A 14,577-nucleotide genomic window follows, 5' to 3' on the forward strand; every position below is an offset into this window, starting at 1 on the left:
TTGTTTGACTCTTAAACAGCCTCGCAATTCTCAAGGGCAATTAGGAATGGGCAATAAAGGCAGGCCTAGTCAGGGATGCCCATCCCACGAACTAATAACAAAAAAAATTGATGATATCAAAATTACACGTGGTGCGTGTGAAGGTGAATATTTATCCATCAATTACGATTATACCCCATGTATGGGGTCTTTGTTTAATTACTGATCATTCTGTTTCTGCTCATTAACTGCTGTACAGCAGCGTGTAAATCAAATGGCTGCCCTCACACGTATCCTGATCTACGGGATCTACACAAGTTTCGAAACCCCAATGGGATTGAAAAAAAAAAAATTCTAATTGGCTAAATTCCGAAAATTAGCCATTTTGATTGTTAAGTACTTTGTAACTCGTATTTTAAAGGGGGGAGGCTGTAGGCCTGAGGCCTACAAAAAATCTTTGCAATTTAGTATTTTCACATTTTCATTTCTGCTTTGCTCTCGATTTTAAGCCTATAGTGAATATTTAAAGTCATTTTGTGTAAAATCTTACTTGGTAGATATTGACCTTAACCCAACTACGATTGCGCTTTGACTCATTAGTCAATAATAACCTGTTTTCTCAGACCTTTTTTTTTTCATGCTGGCTGTGCACAACTGGTATTTAGACTGCATCTTTGTTTTCTGTTTTTAAAGCGGGAACACTAAAATAAGTTGTCTTTTGTTTATTCCTTCTCTTACTGCATTCAGTGACCCTTGACTACCTTAACATGGGCTGGTCACCGAGTGTGGTCATCAGATGAAGTCTGGTTGATCGACACAAGGCTTGACGGATGGCAGATGGGGAGATAACATCAAAAGACGAGTAAACAACTTGAATACCACGAATTCTGTATTAATCACAGGCCTTGCAGTGCCTGTGAGGGGAATTGATAAGAACCGAGACTTGTTTTGGGGAAGGACTGTACCAGACCGCGGAAGGCTGGAATGGGGTCAGAAATTTGGCTTAAAGGGACACTGCTTCGAGGACACGCTGCTGCAGCCGTAGCAGAATAGTCACCACTGAAGACGGGAGGAAGGACCAGGGACTGGAGTGCCCACCCAGAGGTTACTCAGCAACTTTTGCTTTAAAAAAAGCTGTCTTTCTTTATATAAAGTGCTTTCTCCTTTCAATTAAGTTAGCTTTCCTTTTACTTAATTTTCTCTCTTTTTAAAATATTTTCAACTGCAATTGTCATATCATGATTATTGTTATGATGATTATAATCGTAATTCAATGTTCAATAAAATTGTTGTTTTAACACGTTACTAGTCATAGTCACTCATTCCTGGTGCAACCAGAGTATGGCTCTGAACTTAAGTGAGACTCTGAAAGAGACTCTCACATCCGACTGCCTACAATAACTCAACTCCTGACCCCCCCACCCAGATCTCATCCACCATCCAAAAGTCAGGAGTGTGATGGATGCGGCTCCAACAACACTCAAGAAGCTCAACACTATCCAGGACAAAGCAGCCCTCTTGATTGGCACCCCATCCATCACCATAAACATTCACTCTCTCCACCAATGACGGACAGTGGCAGCAGTGTGCACCATCAAAAAGATGCACTGCAGCAATTCACCAAGGCTCCTTCCACAGTACCTACCATACCTGCGACCTCTAGCACCTGGAAGGACAAAGTCAGCAGATACTTGGGAACACCACCACCTGCAAGTTCCCCTCCAAGTCGCTCACCATCCTGACTTGGAAATATATCGCCGTTCCTTCACTGTCACTGGGTCAAAATCCTGGAACTCCCTCCCTAACAGCACTGTGGGTGTACCTATACCACATGGGCTGCAGCGGTTCAAGAAGGCAGCTCACCACCACCTTCTTAAGGGAAATTAGGGATGGGCAATTAATGTTGGCCCAGCCAGCGATGCTACATCCAGTGAAAGGATAAATTAAAAAAACAGCAGTCTGGAATTATGCTCTTGGTGACAGAGAATTGTATTTATCCCCTGGCTATGTTGTCCCCAGCTACCACTCCATTCCGATTTACCCCTCCCCCCTACTTGAATGGCTTCCTGTACCATGGTGCCATGGTCAGTTCTCTCATCCACCCTGCAGCCCCTGCTTTCATCTCCACTCAGTGCAAAAACCTCGAACCTGTTGGACAATTGGAACAGCTGAGGCTCCTCCACTTCTACCTTCTCTGTCCCCTTGCCTGCCTCACTTGCAGTGACACCTCTTATCCCTGACCATTGACCAAATTAGAAGACACTAACCAGGGGGTGTGACTGCCTTCTGGAACAAAGTGTCCAGGTAACTTTCCCACTCCCTGATGCACCGCAGTGTCTGTAGCTCGTCATTCAGCTCAATGACTCTGAGTTGATGCTCCTCAAGCAGCAGACACTTACTATAGACATGTTTGTCTTCGATCACACCGGCATCCAGGCGTGCCCATATTCTTCAGCCGCAACACTACACCTGTCCTGCCATCTTCATTATGTGTTAATTAATTATTTTTGCCTTAATTTATTTTAATTAATAAACCTCACTCCTAATAAGCTTTACTAATGCTAATAAACCTTACTACCACTAATAAAATCTACAGCTACTACTAAATTACACCTGTTTTTACAGATAAATGAGAAAAAATGCTTACCAACCAATTACCTGTTTCCATAATGTCACACTTGGATTTTTCAGAGAATGTGGCTGGTCTGCTTTGGATCAACGTTTTAAATGCTGCTGCCCCGCTCTCCTCTCGCGCTCTTTTATAGTCTCTGGGTCTGCCTCTCTCCACGCTGCTTTAGATGCTGCTGTTCGCATTAAAACACTCTTTAAAACCTACCTCTTTGACCAAGCTTTTGGTCACCTGTCCCAATACCTCCTGCGTGGTTCATGTCAAATTTTGTTTGATCGCGCTCCTGTGAACTACCTTGTGACATTTTATTGTGATAAAGGAAGCCTCACCCCAGGAACATTAAATTGGCCCTCTGGATTACTAGTCTTGTGAAGCTATCACTACGTCACTGTCTCCTTCCCCCATAGTTAAACAAAAGTATAGAAGTGAGAGTAGGGATGGGTGTCGTATTTGCTGGGATTGCTTTAGCTTCTGCTACCTGAAGGGAAGTATGAAGTAATTTGTTGAAGTGATGAACACCATTCTCCTCAGGTCCAAACACTCATCCAGTAAGACACTTGATTTAGATCTACTTCCATCAGATATATGGCCAGATAATTTTAGGCATTTTGGTGATGGGATAAACATTGGCTAGGACACTGGGGAGAACTCGCCTGTTCTACTTTGAAACAGTGGAAGTGGGATCTTTCATGTCCACTAGCAACAACCTGGGAGTTACCATTGACCAGAGACTGAACTGGACTAGCCATATAAATACTGTGTCTACAAGACATTTGACACAAGGGGCTGAATTTTCACCCAGTCAGGATGACTCAGGAGACCTTTAAAAATGGCTGGTGGGCCCCAATTTGGGATTTACAACCCCATTCCTGGCTGTCCAATTTGCGTGAGTGTTTTATAAGGGTGCGGGTTAGTTCCTCTCAAAAGCCCACAACCTGCACTCCCAACATGGCCAGTTCCATTGCTCCACAATTTTCATGGAGTTGGGCAAGGTTTTTTAATAAGTTGTGAACCATAGTCTGCATGAGGGGACTTTTTAAAGCATAAGTTCAAAAGGTCCTTCTCAAGCCCCCTATGCCAGGTAAGGCCCCCACCCACACCCTGTGGCTCTTCATACTCTTTATGCCAAGCTATATCCTTCTATCTAACCACCCCCATAACCCCTCATGCCCCCAATGCCAAGCTACGGAACTCCACCCACCCACTATGGCCCCTCATGCCCCCTATGCTAGGTGATAGCACTTGAATGCCACAGATCCACTATACACTGTATAGAACCAATGAACCCCATAGTGACAGTAGGATGTGGGAAAAAAAGCTTTAAAAATAATTCATTCATTATTTTCCACTATGTTAAAATAAAGTATTTTCACCACAATAAAAGTGTTAATCATCCAGATCCTTTAAAGTATCAATAAAAGAAACTGCATGTCCTGGAAACCACTTAACCTTGTGCAAATAAATATTGTGAAACTGGCTGCAGAGATCAGAAAGCCTGAGCTGTCAATCAAGCAATGTTTTCCCTGGGGCTCACATGTTTCAACAAGAGTAATGGATGTCTGGGTTCTCAGCCAAACATACAAACTGAGGCTTGGCTGTGAGCCCAGACATCTAATAGTGGGATTTATTTGGTGTGGAAAGTAATAAATGAATGAACTTTTTACAGCTTTTTTTTAACACACTCTACTGTCACTATAGTGTTCATTGATTCTATACATTGTATTGTGGGTCAATGGGCATGAAAATGCCATAGCTTGGCATGGGAGCATCTGGGGCCATAGGGGACTGGGTGGGGGTGTTAAGGTGGAATGGATGGGGCATGAGGAGTGTGTGGGAGGGTGAAGTGGTATGAGGGGTGAGGGCTGGGGGGGCCTTGGTGTTTTTATTTTAACTGGGATGAAGTCCCACCAGCACTGAGGCGAGCCTTTTAAGCAGCCTGTCTTGGCATCCGGCAGCCCTGTGGCTGCCTCCGACCTCATTCCCGGGTCAGCTGGTCCGACTCCAGCCAGAGAGCAGGTTATATTAGACTTGGTGTTGTGTAATGCGACAGGATTAATTATTGACCTCAGAGTGACCTAGGTAGCAGCGACCACAATATGATTGCATTTTACATCCAGTTTGAAAGGGAGAAGAGTGGGTCTAAGACTAGCATTTTAAACTTTAAATAAGGGCAACTATGTGGGGATGAAAGCTGAGCTAGCTGAAGTGAACTGGGAGATTAGGCTAGGGGATAGATCAATAGAGGAGCAATGGCAGACATTTAAGAGGCTATTTCGGAATAAGTATATCCTTACTATAAAGAAAAATTGTAAGGTGAGGACCCACCACCCGTGGCTAACTAAAGAAGTTAAGGAAAGCATCAAACTTAAGGAAAAAGCATATAACTGCGCACTGATGGGTGGCAGATCAGATGATTGGTCAGAATATAAAGAATGGCAGAGAATGACTAAAATGTTAATTAGGAGAAAGAAATTAGGGCATGAGAGGAAGCTAGCTAGAAATGTTAAAATGGATAGAAAGAGGTTCTACAGGTATTTAAAAAGGAAAAGAGTAAGTAAAGCGAGTGTTGGTCCTCTAGAGAGTGACAATGGCGAATTAATAGTAGACAATAAGGAAATGGCTGAAGAAATGGACAAATATTCTGCTTCCGTCTTCACTATAGAGGACAAAATATTCCAGTAATTTCAGCAGATCAGGAGGTGTAAGGGGGAAGGGAACTTGGTGAAATTACAATCACTAGTGAAGCTGTATGGAGCAAACTGATGCAGCTGCAGGCTGACAAGTCTCTGGGTCTTGATGGACTCCATACTCCAGTTTCAAAAGAGGTGGCCAATGAGGTGGTCTAAAATTTTTCCAAAATTCCCTAGATTCTGGAAAGCTTCCATCAACAGGAAGCTATAGGCCAGTTAGCTTGATGTCATTGTGGGTAAGGTGTTAGAATCAATCATTAAGGAGGTTATAGCTGGGCACTTAGAGAAACTTCAAGGTAATCGGGAAGAGTCAGCATGGTTTTGTGAAGGGGAAATCATGTTTAACTAATTTATTGGAGTTCTTTCAAGGAGTAACATGTGCTGTACTTGGATTTCCAGAAGGCACCTGATAAAGTGCCACATCAAAGGTTATTGTGAAAAATAAAACCTCTTGGTGTAGTGGGTAACATATTAGCCTGGGTAGAGGATTGGCTGGCTGGCAGAAAACAGAGAGTATGTATAAATGGGTCTTTTTCGGATTGGCTAGGATGTGACGAATGGAGTCCCGCAGGGGTCAGTGCTGGGCCTCAACTTTTTACAATTTATATCAATGACTTAGATGAGGGGAGTGAAGGCATGGTAGCTAAATCTGTAGATGACGCAAAGATAGGTAGGAAAGTGTGTTGTGAAGAGGACATAAGGAGGTTGCAGATGGATATATAGATAGGTTGATTGAGTGGGTAAAAATCTGGCAGATGGAGTATAAGGTGCGAAAATGTGAAGTTGTTCACTTTGGCAGGAAGAATGAAAAAACAGAGTATTACTTAAACAGAGAACGGCTGCAGAATTCTGAGGTACAGAGGGATCTGAGTGTTCTAGTGCATGTGTCACAAAAAGTTAGTATGGGGGTACAGCAAGTATTTAAGAGGGCTAATGGAATGCTATCATTTATTAGAGAGGAATTGAACAGAAAAGTAAGGATCTAATACTTCAATTATACAGGGCATTGATGAGACCACATCTCGAATACTGTTTGCAGTTTTGGTCTCCTTATTTAAGGGAGGATATAAATGTAAAAGCAAAAAACCGCAGATGCTGGAAATCCAAAACAAAAATAAAAATACCTGGAAAAACTCAGCAGGTCTGGCAGCATCTGCGGAGAGGAACACAGTTAACATTTCGAGTCCGTATGACTCTTCAACAGAACTAAGTAAAAATAGAAAAGAGGTGAAATATAAGCTGGTTTAAGGGGGGGTGGGACAGGTAGAGCTGGATAGAGGGCCAGTGATAGGTGGAGATAACCAAAAGATGTCACAGACAAAAGGACAAAGAGGTGTTGAGGGTGGTGATATTATCTAAAGGAATGTGCTAATTAAGGGTAGAAAGCAGTACGAGCAAGGTACAGATAGCCCTAGTAGGGGTGGGGTGGGGTGAAGGGAAGGGATTGAAATAGGCTAAAAGGTAGAGATAAAACAATAGATGGAAATACGTTTAAAAATAATGGAAATAGGTAGGAAAAAAAAACCTATAAATTATTGAAAAAAAATGGGGATCGGAAAGGGGCTGGGGATGGAGGAGAGAGTTCATGATCTAAAATTGTTGAACTCAATATTAATATAAATATAAAGGATATAAACGTGTTGGAGGTGGTTCAGAGGAGGTTTACTAGATTGATACCTGGAATGAGTGGGTTGTCGTATGGGGAAAGGTTGGACAGACTGGGCTTGTTTCCACTGGAGTTTAAGAGTGAGAGGTGATTTGATTGAAGTATACAAGATCCTGAACGGCCTTGACAAGGTGGACGTGGAAAGGATGTTTCCTCTTGTGGGTGAGTCCAGAACTAGGGGGAGCACGGTTTTAAAATTAGGGGGCACCATTTTAGGGCAGAGATGAGGAGAATTTTTTTCTCTCAGAGGGTTGTGCGACTTTGGAACTCTCTGCTTCAGAAGGTGGTGGAGGTGGGGTCACTGAATATTTTTAAGGCAGGGGTAGATAGGTTCTTCCTAGGCAAGGGAATCAAAGGTTATCGGGGTAGTTGGGAATGTGGAATTCAAAATACAAACAGATCAGCCGTGATCTTATCTAATGGTGGAGCAGGCTCGAGGGGCCGAATGGCCTACTTCTGCTCCCATTTTGTATGTTTGTAAGGTGAGTAATACCTGCATTACTGTGGTGGAAAAGTGAGGCTAACTCCTAATGCGAGAACTCCAGAACTCTGAAGAAGAGTCATATTGGACTTGAAACGTTAACTCTGCTTTTCTCTCCCTCGGGGAGGGTAGTGGTGTCCACCTGTACACTTGCGGCCTTCCACAACTGATGGTTGCCAACTCTGATTGGACATATTCCTGGAGGTTTCACCATGACTTCCTGCCTCCAGGTGCCCTGCCACTTTCTTCCCCCCATCTCCAATATTTTTACAGCTAATGAAGGAAAGGGGCAATTTTTGTTTTAATGCCCCTACGAATTTTTTCCTGGGCGTTGTTCACAGTTGCCATCCAAGAGATAAATCCTGGAGACTCCAGGGCAATCCTGGAGTGTTGGCAACCCCAATGCGAATGCACACTTAAAGCAGTTATATCCTCGTCCCACGATCACAATCAGCTCATGGTCAATCAGTAAGGACAAGAAGTAAACAGCCATCAACTGAGTTCGGGGTCAGACTACAGATGCTACCGTGGTTGACTCAAGAGAGTTACGGACGCTGCCAGCGATGCTAAGTTTTTCCAGCATTTTCCATTTTTATTTACCGTTGCTAGATTGGGAGCGCAGGGGTGGTGGGTGAATGGGGCTCTCTGCGAGTTTGGACAAGGGCAGCAGAGTTTTTGGATGACCTCAAGTTTACAGAGAGTAGACTGTGGGAGAGCAGCCAGGGGTGCGTTAGAATAATCGAGTCCAGAAGTATCAAAGACACCATGGAAACCTATAAAATTACTTTGAAGGCACAGTGCAGAAACAGGGTCATTCAGCCGAACTGGTCCACGCCAGTGTTTATGCTCCACGTGGCTCTCTCGACACCCCTCTTCATTGTCATTAACAGCATCAAAACAAGCCACCAGCCCAAGTGGGTCTATATTTATTCTGGGGCTCTTTGGTCTAGGTAAGAGCAGACTGAGGTGGTGACCTGACAGAGGTCTTCAATATTATGAAAGGGTTCAGTGAGGTGGAAACAAAAAGTGCTGGAAAAACTCAAGCAGGTCCTGGTAGCACCTGGGAGAGAGAAACAGGTCAACGTTTTGAGTCCAATGCCAGGCTTCATCGGAACTCAAGAGACCCTTCTAAAGTAAAGTCATATCGGACTCGGAATGTCAACTCTTGTTTCTCTCTGCACGGATGCTGTCAGACCTGCTGAGCATTTGTTCCAGCCCTTTTCTGTTTTTAGTTCAGATTTCCAGCATCCGCAGTATTTTGCTTTTATTTGATAAAAATAGACAAGGAGTAGGTGTTTCCGCTTGTGGGGGTGACCAGAACTAGGGTAAATCGGTATAATGTAGTCATAGTAATAAATCACTAGAGAATTCAGGGGAAACTTCTAGAGTGGTAATAATGTGGAACTCACCGCCACAGGGAGTGGTCGAAGCGAACACATTTAAGGGGAAACTCAGTGTACACACGAGGGAGAGAGGCACAGAAGGCTATGCTCGTGGGGCGAGACGAAGAGAGATGGGAGGAGGCTCATGTGGAGCACCAGCAGCAGCATGGACCGGTTGAGCTTGCCAAAGCGTTTATATACTTCCTTAAATGGCCTGTTTCTGTGCTGTTAGTTCTACGCAATACCAGAAAGTCAGATGGAGACAAGTCCTTGAATTAGCAATAAAGCAGTTTTTCTCTGCCTTGTCAGGTAAATCAGATAATATTAGGATTATTCTGGCAATCGTTGTTCAGTTAAAGCTCCAGACTAATCTGACCCTGAACACAATGGATGGCTGTTCACTTATTTTCATTACTGATTGACCATAAACTGGTTGTGATTGTGGGGCTAGAATGTAACTGCTTTAAGGTGCGCGTTCACTTTGGGATTGCCAACTCTCTCCGATTGCCCGAGAGTCTCCAGGATTTGATGATTAATCTCCTGGATGCAGGTGCAAACGACACCCAGGAAACCTTTCGTAGAGGCACTAAAACAAAATGAACAGTTTCCTCCATTAGCTGTAAGAACGTTGGAGATGGGAGCAAAATGTCTGTTTGACTGGGGCTGGGTACTTGGAAGCAGGAAGTCATTGTGAAACCTCTAGGAATATGTCCAGAGGTTGGCAGCCGTCAGTCGTGGACTCAAGCATATGGGCGGACACTGCATGGTTCCCGACACAACGGCCACCCACGGACAAGGCCTCAGAAGAGAGGCAGGCAGCCTCCTACCCCACTCAAAGGGTCTGCCCATCACAGCGAAGTTAGGCAGGAGATTGAGGAACCACTGCAATAACTTTGGCTCAGTGCCAGATTGGTGCGGTTCCCGGATCTGACCGTCTAGTCTCGGCAACCGGTCATTTCAGACCTGAATTGGCGGCCTCAGGGGTCAGAGTTGACCCCTGCAATCTAAAGGCTGACGTTGCCAGGAGAGAGTTAATACTCGGGGGCACTCCAGCTGAGGTCGAACCAGAGCCGAGGGGGTGTCTGAAGCACCAACCTGCTGGTTGCGAGTGGGTCAAGTCAGGCACTGGCTTAATCCCGGCCCCCTTTAACCAAGGAAAGGAAACAGGGCAGCGAGTGGAATGCCAAACATGGATCAGGCTGGCATGGGGTTGCCAACTGTTATAGGGGTTGATCTTCAGACAACTTTTCCTAGTGGAAACATTTGGCTTTATTTACAGGTTGGCAGCAGTAACTACACATGTCCAGCGAACTCCACAACCAAGATTGTGCTCTCCTCTGTCAAGGCTCCCCGTGCTGATAACACACTGGTTGACACAGATCATGTGACCCTACAGCACAGGATTATTCTTAAAGCTGCAGTCCAGCATTTTCCAAAACCATAATCGCAACACCAACCCTCCCGGAAAGGCTGGGAATCTCCCGGAATCGGCGTCAATCTCCTGGTGGCTACTGAAAGCAACCGGGGGGGAGATTTTGAAATGTGATGTTAGCAAATAAATTAATGTGCCGCAAACTGCTACTGTCGTTGGCTACACGTGTGTCCCGTACTCATAAACGTTGTTGCCTGTTTTTTTTAAACCGCGGAGAAGGTTAAATGCCAGACTCTCGATGTGAGTTGTGGAGAAGAGCACATGTGAGTAACAGAAAGGTGACAGTGTCGTGTCTCTGGGTACTGGTTTGCACTGTAGGAGGCTCGGAGGCCCACTCAACGGCTGGACCTGGCCGGGTGTGAGTGGGTGGGGGCGGGTGGGTGGGAGTTAGCGATTCTGCAGGGAGCGGGTGTGGCTGTGTTCCTGGGGTGTAGCGCGTGCAGGAGGCTTGCTCCACCCAGGCTCGAGTTCATATTTGCAGGGGGATGTTACAACGCCGGTAACCACTAGGAGGGAGCGGAGAGGGGTGGGGGGGCGGTGCTGGGTCACCACCAGTCGGAGAGCGGTACCCGAGGCAGCTGCCTGTGTGCGCTTGGGTGGGGATGGACCTTCAGGAGCCCCTGGGGGTAGGTGGGGGGGTGTTGGGTGTGGGGGTGTTGGGTGGGGGCAGTGTGGAACAAGGTTCTGAATCATGGAGTTGTGGGGGGGGGGGCGGCGGTGGGGGGGGGGCGGGTATCGAGGATTCAGCAGCTGCTGCTTTTAAAGGGCCCCCCACCTGATTGGGGTTTCAGCAAGCTCCCGGTGTACAGTGCCTGACTAAAATTAAAATTAAAATAAAAACAGCGGGTTCTTTTCAATGCTGCTCATGACCAAGGGAGGAGGTGGAAATTCCGTGTACATATGTCAGTCGGGAAATAGGTTCAACTCGACTATAATGTCACACACGGTCCACACTCATTGCTTAGGTCCACAGGTTAGTGACTGGGCCTTTAATTTGCCCCCCATGGGTGGGCTCACCAACGGGATTCCAGGATGTCACTTCCACCGACGGCTTCCAAAATTCCGGAGTTGGCAAACTTACTTGGGAACCAGCTGGAAAATCCTGTTTGTGGGGGTTGGGGGGGTGGGAGCAGAAAAGAAATCTTCCAAAACTTGGGTTAGAAAGTACAATAGGTGGAACAGGACAACCAGCATCCTAGCGGACTCGAAACGTTAACCCTGTCCTCCTCTCCGCAGATGCTGTCAGACCTGCTGAGCTTTTCCAGCTGTATTCATTTTTGTTTCAGCACAATAGCACAACCTGGTGGCTGTGGAGGAGCTTGCAATTAATTACAATATGATCATCAAATATTGACCGGCTACAGAGAATTAAAAGCACAGAATCAGGCCATTTAGCCCAACTGGTTTATGCTGGGATTTACCATTGACCAGAAACTGAACTGGACTAGCCATATAAATCCTGTGGCTGCAAGAGCAGATCAGAGGCTGCGTTGTGCGTAACTCACCTCCTGACTTCCCAAAGCCTGTCCACCATCTACAAGGCACAAGTCAGGAGTGTGATGAAATACTCCCCACTTGTCTGGATGAGTGCAGCTCCCACAACACTCAAGAAGCTTGACACCGTCCAGGACAAAGCAGCCTGCTTGATTGGCACCCAATTCACCATCATATCTTACAGATAATATCCCAGACACCGACATCACCATCCCTGGTTATGTCCTGTCCCACCCGCAGGACAGACCCAGCAGAGGTGGCAGCACAGTGGTATACAGTCGGGAGGGAGTTGCCCTGGGAGTCCTCAACATCGACTCCGGACCCCACGGCATCAGCTCAAACATGGGCAAGGAAACCTCCTGCTGATTACCAGGTACCACCCACGCTCAGCTGATGAAAGAGTGCTCCTCCATGTTGAACACCATTTGGGGGAAGCACTGAGGGTGGAAAGGGTGCAAAATGTACTCTAGGTGGGGGACTTCAATGTCCATCACCAAGACTGGTGTGGTAGCACCACTACTGACCAAGCTGGCCGAGTCTTAAAGGACATAGCTGCTAGACTGGGTATGTGGCAGGTGCTGAGGGATCCAACAAGAGGGGAAAACACACTTGACCTCATCCTCACCAGCCTGTCTGCGCAGATACATCTGTCCATGACAGTATCGGTAGGAGTGACCACCGCACAGTCATTGTGGAGATGAAGTCCTGTCTTCACATTGAGGATACCCTCCATCATGTGTGGCACTACCACCGTGCTAAATGGGATAGATTTTGAAGAGATCTAGCAACTCAAGGCTGGGCATCCATGAGGTGCTGTGGGCCATCAGCAGCAGCAGAATTGTACTCGAACACAATCTGTAACCTCATGGCCCAGCATATCCCCCACTCTATTATTACCATCAAGCCAGGGGATCAACCCTGGTTCAATGAAGAGTGCAGGAGGACATGCCAGGAGCAGCACCAGGCACACCTAAAAATGAGGTGTCAACCTGGTGAAGCTATAACACAGGACTACTTGTGTGCCAAACAGCATAAGCAGCAAGTGATAGACACAGCAGAGCAATCCCACAACTAATGGCTCAGATCTAAGCTCTGCAGTCCTGCCACATCCAGTCGTGAATGGTGGTGGACAATTAAACAACTCACTGGAGGAGGAGGCTCCACAAAGATCCCCATCCTCAATGATGGAGGAGCCCAGCACATCAGTGCAAAAGATAAGGCTGAAGCATTTGTTACAATCTTCAGCCAGAAGTGCCAAGTGGATGATCCATCTTGGCCTCCTCCGGAGGTCCCCAGCATCACAGATGGCAGTCTTCAGCTAATACAATTCACTCCACGTGATATCAAGAAACAGCTGAAGGCACTGGATACTGCAAAGGCTATAGGCCCTGACAATATTCCAGCAATTGTATTGAAGACTTGTGCACCAGAACTTGCTGCGCCCCTAGCCAAGCTGTTCCAGTACAGCTACAACACTGGCATCTACCCGGCTATGTGGGAAATTTCCCAGGTATGTCCTGTACACAAAAAGCAGGAGAAATCCAACCCAGCCAATTACCGCCCCATCAGTCTACTCTCCATCATCAGTAAAGTAATGGAAGGGGTCATCAACAGTGCTATCAAGCAGCATTTGCTTAGCAATAACCTGCTCACTGAAGCCCAGTTTGGGTTCCGCCAGGGCCACTCAGCTCCTGACCTCATTACAGCCTTGGTTCAAACATGGGCAAAAGAGCTGAACTCCTGAGGTGAGGTGAGAGTGCCTGCCCTTGATATCAAGGCCACATTTGACAGAGTGTGGCATCAAGGAGCCCTAGCAAAACTGGAGTCAATGGGATTCAGGGGGAAAACTCTCCACTGGTTGGAGTCATACCTTGCACAAAGGAAGATGGTTGTGGTTGTTGGAGGTCAGTCATCTCAGTTCCAGGACATCACTGCAGGAGTTCCTCAGGGTAGTGTCCTTGGCCCAACCATCTTCAGCTGTTTCGTCATCATAAGGTCAGAAGTGGGGATGTTCACTGATGATTGCACAATGTTCAGCAATATTCGCGACTCCTCAGATACTGAAGCAGTCCATGTCCAAATGCAGCAAGACCTGGACAATATCCAGGCTTGGGCTGACAAATGGCCAATAACATTTGCACCACATAAGTGCCAGGCAATGACCATCTCCAACAAGAGAGAACCTACCCATTGCTCCTTGGTGTTCAATGGCATTACCATCACTGAATCCCCACTATCAACATTCTGGGGGTTACCATTTAGCAGAAACTGAACTGGACCCACTATATAAATACGGTGGCTACAAGAGCAGGTCAGAGGCTAGGAATCCTGTGCCGTGTAACTCACCTCCTGACTCTCCAAAGCCTGTCCACCATCTACACGACACAAGTCAGGAGTGTGGTGGATGAGTGCAGCTCCCACAACACTCAAGAAGCTTGACACCGTCCAGGACAAAGCAGAACGCTTGGTTGACCCCACATCCACAAACATTCACTCCCTCCACCATCGATGCACAGTAGCAGCAGTGTGTACCATCTACAGGGTGCAGTGCAGGAATTCACCAAGGCTCCTTAGACAGCACCTTCCAAACTCATGACCGCTACCATCTAGAAGGACAAGGGCAGCAGATAGATGGGAACACCACCACCTGGAAGTTCACCTCCAAGTCACTCACCATCCTGCCTTGGAAATATATTGTCCGTTCCTTCACTGTCAGTGGGTCAAAATCCTGGAACTCCCTCACTAACAGCACTGTGGGTGCACCTACACCACATGGACTGCAGCGGTTCAAGAAGACAGCTCACCTGTACCCTCTCAAGGGCAA

The sequence above is a fragment of the Cetorhinus maximus genome, chromosome 4 (assembly GCF_964194155.1).
Source record: "Cetorhinus maximus chromosome 4, sCetMax3.hap1.1, whole genome shotgun sequence".
Taxonomy (NCBI): domain Eukaryota; kingdom Metazoa; phylum Chordata; class Chondrichthyes; order Lamniformes; family Cetorhinidae; genus Cetorhinus; species Cetorhinus maximus.